Consider the following 8215-nt stretch of genomic DNA (forward strand, 5'->3'; position numbering starts at 1 on the left):
AGACAAGGAAAGACTAACTTTAGACGCCCTTGCCGCGGATCAAGGATGTTATGGATGTACATTTCGGGCTCTGGATATGGATACGATATGTCAAACTTTTTTTTTATTCGATTGGTATGACAAACGAGCATAGTGGGTCTCCTGATGGTAAGAGAATCACCACCGGCCATAAACATCTGCAACCACCAGGGGTATTGCAAGATGCGTTGTCGACCTAGAGGTCTAAGATGGGATAACCTCAAGTGCCAAGTAATTTCAACACGCGGCTGTCTTACTCTCACGCCGAAACACAACAGTGCAAGCACTGCTGCTCACGGCAAGATTAGCGAACAAGATGGTGGTAGCATCCGGGCGGACCTTGACATGGTCCTAGACCTGCAAAACATAATACCGGTTTCGGTTACGGTTACGGATGTTAAATTTTTACGTATTATCCGATAGTTGCGGTTTCGGTTACGGATATTGGATTTTTTAAGGAAGTGTAAGTAAAATAAAAATAGGAATATAAATGACTTGACTTTAATTGTAATAGTTACGAGTCTTACGACTTTGCAATAGAAATAATAAACAATAGATGCAGAAGACGCACGACCAAAACCTGTCACAACATGTCGCATTTAGACTCCGCTCCTATACGAAACTATTCGAATTTTTTATATCGGATTCGGTTACGGTTACGGATACAGAGCTCCATAACATCCCTCGGATCAGCAAGCGCAGCATAGAATGTTCATCCACAATGTACTCACTTTTTTGTCTGTCCTGACTGAATGCTCCTCTCATCCACTCAAAGGTTGACTGGTAGAGATCCCTTAAAGGGATAAGTTCGCCTTTGTATATATATCTCATTGTTTGTCAATTATCTTTGTTTACTTATTTTGTACCTACAATAGAGAGTTTACATACATACATACATCTACGCTACGAGATACTTGTTATGTATACCTACATATCATTTAATAATAATGTAAATCTGTTTAAAAAATATTTACCTACCTCGTTGAGTTTCTTGCCGGATTCTTCTCAACAGAGGTTTTTCCGAACCGGTGGTAGATTTTTTTTGACATTCATAAGTGCTTGTTATAGCCTAAATTGAATAAAGATATTTTGACTTTGACTTTGACTTTTGAGATGGACGCATGATCTGGTTAAAGCCGCGGGTTCATGGTGAATGCAGGCCGCTAGCATTGCAACCGAAGCAACTACAGGGCTACTACGAAACTCGAAACTCGAAGTTCGTGTCGTGCGGTCCCTCTGACACTTATACTATTTAATACGAGAGCGAGAGGGACCGCACGACAAGAACTTCGAGTTTCGTAGTAGCCCTGCTGGAGGTATTAGAGGAAGCCTGTGTCCAACAGTGGACGTCCTATGACTGATATGATGATATTTATGATGACTTAGATGCAGTGTCGTAACTAGAGGGTCGATGCGTACACTCTATACTTCGTTTTTTAGCATTTCAAAAAGGGTAAACAGTCTTGACGAGTCTTTTTATTGAAAAACGTTTTTAAAAAAAACAGTAAGTAAATATTACTTCTGATACCAAAGCATGTAAATGAGTCTTTGCTAATTGTTACATGTTTGCTGTGACTTATTTTTCCATAGTATTTTTCAATCAAAAGACACGTCAGATCGCTTAACTCCATTCTAATGCTAAAAAACGAAGTATAAAGGGTTGCAGCAGACAGGCTGGCACGGTGAAACTTTGAAACCAGCTTGCAGGGTCAGTACCTACCTATTTCTGACCGGTACAGCTTGAGAATCTTCAAAAAACGAGCCTATATACTCCTTCCTCAAAAGGGCGGCGATGATTGCTTTCCATCAGGTGACCCACCCGCTGATGACCCTTCAAAGTTCAATATCTCAAAAACGGCGTAACCGATTTTGATGAAATATGTCTAAGAACCATCGCTAGAAAACCTGTTTTAAAAAAACCGTATTCAAATCGGTACACCCGTTTACGAGCTACGGTGCCACAGACAGACACACAGACACACATAGCGGTCAAACTTATAACGCCCCTCTTTTTGCCTCGGAGGTTAAAAAAGGCAGTCGCGTTACTCTTTTATAGAAACATGTTATAGAATGGAAGAACCTAATGCGATGCCTACCTATATGCCTAGTGATGAATTACAAGAAGTGTCATCATCATCACCCCTTCTCTTGAATTGGTTTGAATTGACCTACTGTATTATTCTCCCCATGCTGCGTCGTCGCTTCCTGGAAGCTGATTTATGGCCGCCGCCGCGAGGTGCCGCCACCGACTCAGCCTACGAGTAAAGGATTGCCGTAGTTAGCCAATTATTAATAGGACGCATTAATTGTTATATTTAGGTGACAACCCTGCTTGTGGATTAAGGAGCTTGGTTGGACCGAAGTATGCGTGGAAGTGAGAAGTAAAGTGAAGTTGCCATCAATAATATCTGTGATGGTGTCTCGCTTGTACAAGTAGGTTCGGTCCAAACCGAAGTAAAGTATTTAGTAATATTTCAAAATATCAATACAGTAACATATTAGTTTAAAACGATGCAACGATTTTGGTACATATACCAAATATAAAATTTCTTGCGCACAAAGCTTGAAGAAACGAATATACTTAACTCAATATGGTACCTAGGTCATTCTCTCTCTCTCTTTCTCGAAATATAAACCATGAGGAACAATTAATTACCTACTGATTAAAGGGATTTTTCTACCCAATGTTTAGGATTTATAAATAGGTTTATATTAATCTAATTGTCTATTAAACAGAACACAAGCTTTGCCTAATGAAGAAGACTTGGTAGGTATTACATTATTATTATTATTATTATCGTTAAAAAAATATCCGCCATATTTATCTATTTATTTATAACTGTAGGAAATTAAGCAGAACCTAATCTAACCACTTAGGTTCTGCTGAGTAATATTTAAATTGAAAAATTTTAGAATAAGTACCTGTACACTTCTCTTGCGTTTAATAAATAGCAGCCATCACTAAAAAGATAAAAGATCCCGAAACTATAACTATTCATTTACATGAAGCGAACTTGCGGGCCGAAGTGTGCCGGCACTAAAAGTGTATTTCCTTGTCCGGCAAGGATCGGGTTACTTTTTCCCAGTATATTAAGTTGGGAACTTCCCCCACGGCGGGGGCGGTATGATTTATCCCCTTATCCCTGGTGCCTGGCGCCATACGTCTTAATCAATTGGGCAAGCGACACGATACACTTATAGGTAACAACTTATCTTTACAATTAATCTTCTATTCAAATCTCGGACGCTGTCACACATAAATAACTCGGGCCGTCGAGGCGATAGCGAACGTCCGCTATAATATGTTTCTAGAAACGCGCTCGGTTTTATTTCATGGATTATCAAGTTACTCGGCAGTGTGTTAGGCCAAAGTTAAAAAATATCCGAGGGACACCTCAGTGGGTATATTGGGTGGGTTACTGTTATTACAAACCGAAATGCATCTGTGTGTGCATGTTTGTTTGTTAGTCTTTCTTACTGAAACTACTAGTCGGATTTGAACAAATTTGTTTGTAGAAAATTGGATTTTGGAAATAATACATATACTACTTTTTATTTATTAACCAGCGTTGCTGCACCCACTGGGTTATACATGGTGAGTGACCCTTTTTCGGTGACAATTTGTGTCTAAACTCTCACTAAGTAGCAATATTTTTTCTTCTGTTTGGTGGCGGTACTTTTGGGACTGTACCTAATTAAGTTTTTTTTTCTTACTTTATTATTAAAATCTTCGCAAGGAATTGGCATGTACCCATGTAAAATCCCAGAATCTCCTAGTCTTAGAGTCATCTAAAGACGTAAAATTTTGCTCTGAAATCCATAGTATACAGTCAAGGAAGTAGAATTACGTTCCAGGGTTTGTCAAAGAAATCATAGCGAAGTTGATAACGAAAACCTCCTTGCTTTCCTCTTCTTCTTCTTTCTCTTTTCATTTGTTCTTTCTTTCCTTGACGCTGGCAAAATTGTCCCATTAGACAGAAGCCATTTATTAAATAAAAAGATTACGAACAGGTTTCACCCTGGTACGTGTTTCAGTTTCTTCTGCTGGAATTTCCATTTAACTGCACCTTATATTATGATTCACGCGTGTGAAGCCGCAAAGAAGGCTTGTCTTTATATATATTTATTATATCTACGGTTTGTTTACGAAGCATGTACTGGAAAGTCTCATCTAATCACTCGGACCCCTCGTCCCGTCAAAGCGGCCAAGTTTCACTTAAAAAGACGTTTTGTACCGAACTTGCCTTATTAAGGGCAACAAAGTTTGACGGAAGCTACGTTTCATATCAGCCCTCCTAATTAATCAGGTAAGGAATCGAATAACAAAGTATTAAATTACGGACCGAAGTCAAAATGGTCTAATAGCGTTAATTAATAGAAACATGGGAGTTTTAGTGAGTTTTGTGCGTTGCTTGACGGAAGCGTCCTTTTATAAGAAATAGACAGGTTTTTTTTTGTGTTTAAATATCTTTATTGTCTGATAAACCGAATTGAAGAATGTTTTTTTAATATCTTAAGAAACTATGAAGATATGGACGTTTTAAATTCAATCAGACAGAAACATTGTCATGTCACACAAAATATTTAAATTTTGTCGAAAATCTCTTTCTTCACAATCTCTTCAGAAACTTCATTCGCTTGAATCTACCTTATTTTTCAACATATTCAACGAATTTTATGTCAGTCGTTTCATTTCCCGTTTTATTACTTAGATTTGTGTTCTACGCTTATTCACTATTAAAGATGGAGGGATAGTTTGTGACGATTCACGTGAGCTTAATAAGCAAGTTGGCGCCATTAAGTTTTTTTTTGTTTTGTATATTATGTGTACAGGGTTGCACATTACATTGCACAAAAATCAGAGATTACTGCCATTACTATCAGTATATTATCTTAGTGTTTATAATATGTTGTCTCAATATCGACATTAATCGCGTTAGTATCTCAGCGCCCTGGTGGCCGATAAATCTTCTGGACAAAGAAATGATAAATAGTGCGTGTGCGCCATGATTTACCGCCGGCAGGGCGATGGAATTATTATTAGAAATACACGTACCTACTTTATTGAGTGAGAATCCCAGCCAGCACAAACCTTCTGAGTAAGTTTTTTATAATAGCAGTCACAGAAACGAATTGCTGAATAAGACTACCGTAATTAGCTGATTTGGCGCTTACTCAGACGTTACTCAGCAATTTGGGCACAAAATTATACCGCTAATAGCTGAGTAATAGCAATATAAACACATGAATAAGTTTTGAATAATTGTACGACCAGCTGAGTATCTTCTGCATAAAAGCATTTTGTTCTTTTATGCAAGTATTACAGCTCTGTTATCCAGAAGATGAATGAACGATGAATGAACTATATGCTTAGTCCTTCAAAGCTCAGATATTCAGATGATAACACAGCTTTAAGCTTATTTCAGAACATTTATCAAGAATTTATTAGAATTAAATTTGAAGTTGACATAATCGAACACACAAAATAAATTAAAAGTGCACGCGTTGTTTGGTGAGTGACAGCAGCAGAAAATAATGGCAATTCTAATGTCCTAGCGGTAAATAATTTATACGCTTATTTGTGCTAGAAATAATAATTGTAGGTGCGCATGCAACTTTACCGTGTATTCATATATACATTTCGTGCAAAATTTTACGCGCTACCTGATAAGCCAGGTTTTTGAGAATAAACAACATTTCGTCGTTGGTTTGTTTTTACGAGTGAAATATTTTTTATATTCTTATACCATTTGAGGGTTAAAAGTAACTTGTATACTTTTTACAAGAATATTATACCGATTTCGTTATCATAATTGAGTTTTCGAGTATAAAATTCTCATCATTTAATAGGTTATGTCATTCATTATGGCGACGCTCATTCTGAATAAAGTCTCCTTAAGAAAGAGTACTTTTTTTGGGTTGATTCGCCTTAAAGCCAAAGACACTATGTCCTTGTTTTTGTTTACTTGTCTAAAAGTACGTTGTTTAAGTAGTGTAAGTGGGTTGTATAGGCTTCCCCTCGTGGAAAAACAAAAAATATGCTAGTTCCTTATCCCACGGGAATTTCGTAAGCCTTTCTTAGTGCAAGTGCAGCTCTGTGTTACAACTCAGAGCATACGTCTGCCAAATTTCATGATTTAGTAGCTTTGCGTTTTGTCATTTATGGGCACCTTATTGTTTTCAGTTAAACAACGATTTTACTAATTTTCAAGAACTACCTCTTTCAAACTTCCAAAGATTATGATTATAAGTAATTCATGATGACTTTTTACCATATTTTTAAGTCAGAAATTGTTTTTTTTAAGGACTTTTACTCTTATTATTCTAGTTTTCGTCCAACTGACCAGAGACCGTATTGCCTATAACGTTTTTGACGCTCGCGATCGCAATCAAATGTCAGTTTTTGTATGCGAAATCTATCATTTGATTGCGATCGGGAGCTACAGAAACGTTAGGCAATACGGCCTCAGGACTTATTTGCTCATAATTAGAAAAAACGCGATTGTTTTTTTTTTGTAAATTCAAAGCGCAACAATTTTGATACTTTTCCAACTGGCCAGTCCTCCAGGAACAACCTAAACAAGTATATACTCTTCTCACATTCCTCTGCAATGATGTAATCCGCGGTAGTCGGTAAGAAGCTGGGAGCAGCTCGATTGCTATTAAAGGATTAACGTCGGCTACAAAGCGATGGCATTTTGTACCCCTGCCCCTTGTCCGGTCCCTCCCTGCCCCATAAAGGGGTGGACACAGTTGCCTGGAAAAGAATGTCTACTGTATGAATGATGAAAGTAAATAAGTGCATCAAATTTCTTCAAATTAATTTAAAGTTTAATATTGTTAAACCAAATTGACTATTTGAATTACCTATCTCAAAATATTAAATAAACTTATTGTTTTGTTTTTCATGGCACGATTGACACTAATTGAACTAAGCCCAAACTAAGCAAAGTCTGTGTGTACAATGGGCACTAGACAACGGATAAACATACTTATGTAGATAAACACATACATGAATACATATTAAACGACCGAGGCTCGAGAACAACATTCGTATTATTCATACAAATATCTGTCCCGGCCGGTGATCAAACCCGGGACCCAAGCAAGCTTCACAGTCAGGTTCCCTAACCACTGGGCTATCCGATAGTCACTTTAAAGCCGAGTTTACACTTACAAGAAAAATCGTGCAAGTTCGGTGCGGCGCTCGATTGACCACTACAAATTCGTTGGCTTTACGGCCTCGCAATGTAATGCAACTTGCACGATTTTTCTTGCAAGTCTAAACTCGACATAATAATATGTATATTTAGCTCAGTGTATGGATAGAGCTTTCATACATGAATATAAAATAATAAATGATTATTAAGAGGGTATATCTTTACAATTGTTCTTGTGAACAGCCCTTTACTCGTCCTTCCAGCCTCCGGCGAGCGACCCTCAAGACCTTTGTACATTTGCATAGCTTTAGAGCGGGCTTAGCATTTTTTTATTTGGTTTCGCTATGTTCTTAAAGGATAAAGGAATGGTCTGTCTCGTGATTTTGCACTCAAGACTACTTAGACCTTTGAGAAAGGATACGTATATCGATACGTCTTAGATCCCTTGTTTCGATCACTGATATAAATTTTATGTGACAGATATCTGTGATGCCGTCTCCTATTGTCTTGGTCCAATTAACAGAGATGACATCTCATTAAAGCATGATTTCCACCAATCGGCTCGCATCGGATCGGATCGGAAAGAATACGAACGGATGCGGCGACAGCCCAACGACTTCCATTCCAACGAACGGCTTGCATCGCATCGGATCGGAAAGAATTTTACAAATCTTAACAAACGAAATCATATTATATACAATAAAAAGTCTATATTACCAAAACTTATTTACAAAAACAAGCTAAGTTTCAATTTGGGATATAAAGCTGTTATACCCCAGTTAAATCTATCATTCAGTATTTAACACCAAAGCAATATAATTAGAACACGATTGGAACATTTTATTTAACTTCAAAACCCGAATACGTATGCAAGTCCATCCATTAATAATTGAGTGTTCCAGCTAAGAGCGGCTAAGTGGCCCATACGTAAGCTTTCTTGGTTATTTAGAGCTCTAGTTGAATCCATTGAAGGCTTACTGGACTTTTCTAGTATTTAGTGCTTTGAGAGCAAGCTCTAACGTACCTCGCACTAGCTA

The sequence above is a fragment of the Choristoneura fumiferana genome, chromosome 23, assembly GCF_025370935.1.
Source record: "Choristoneura fumiferana chromosome 23, NRCan_CFum_1, whole genome shotgun sequence".
Classification (NCBI taxonomy): domain Eukaryota; kingdom Metazoa; phylum Arthropoda; class Insecta; order Lepidoptera; family Tortricidae; genus Choristoneura; species Choristoneura fumiferana.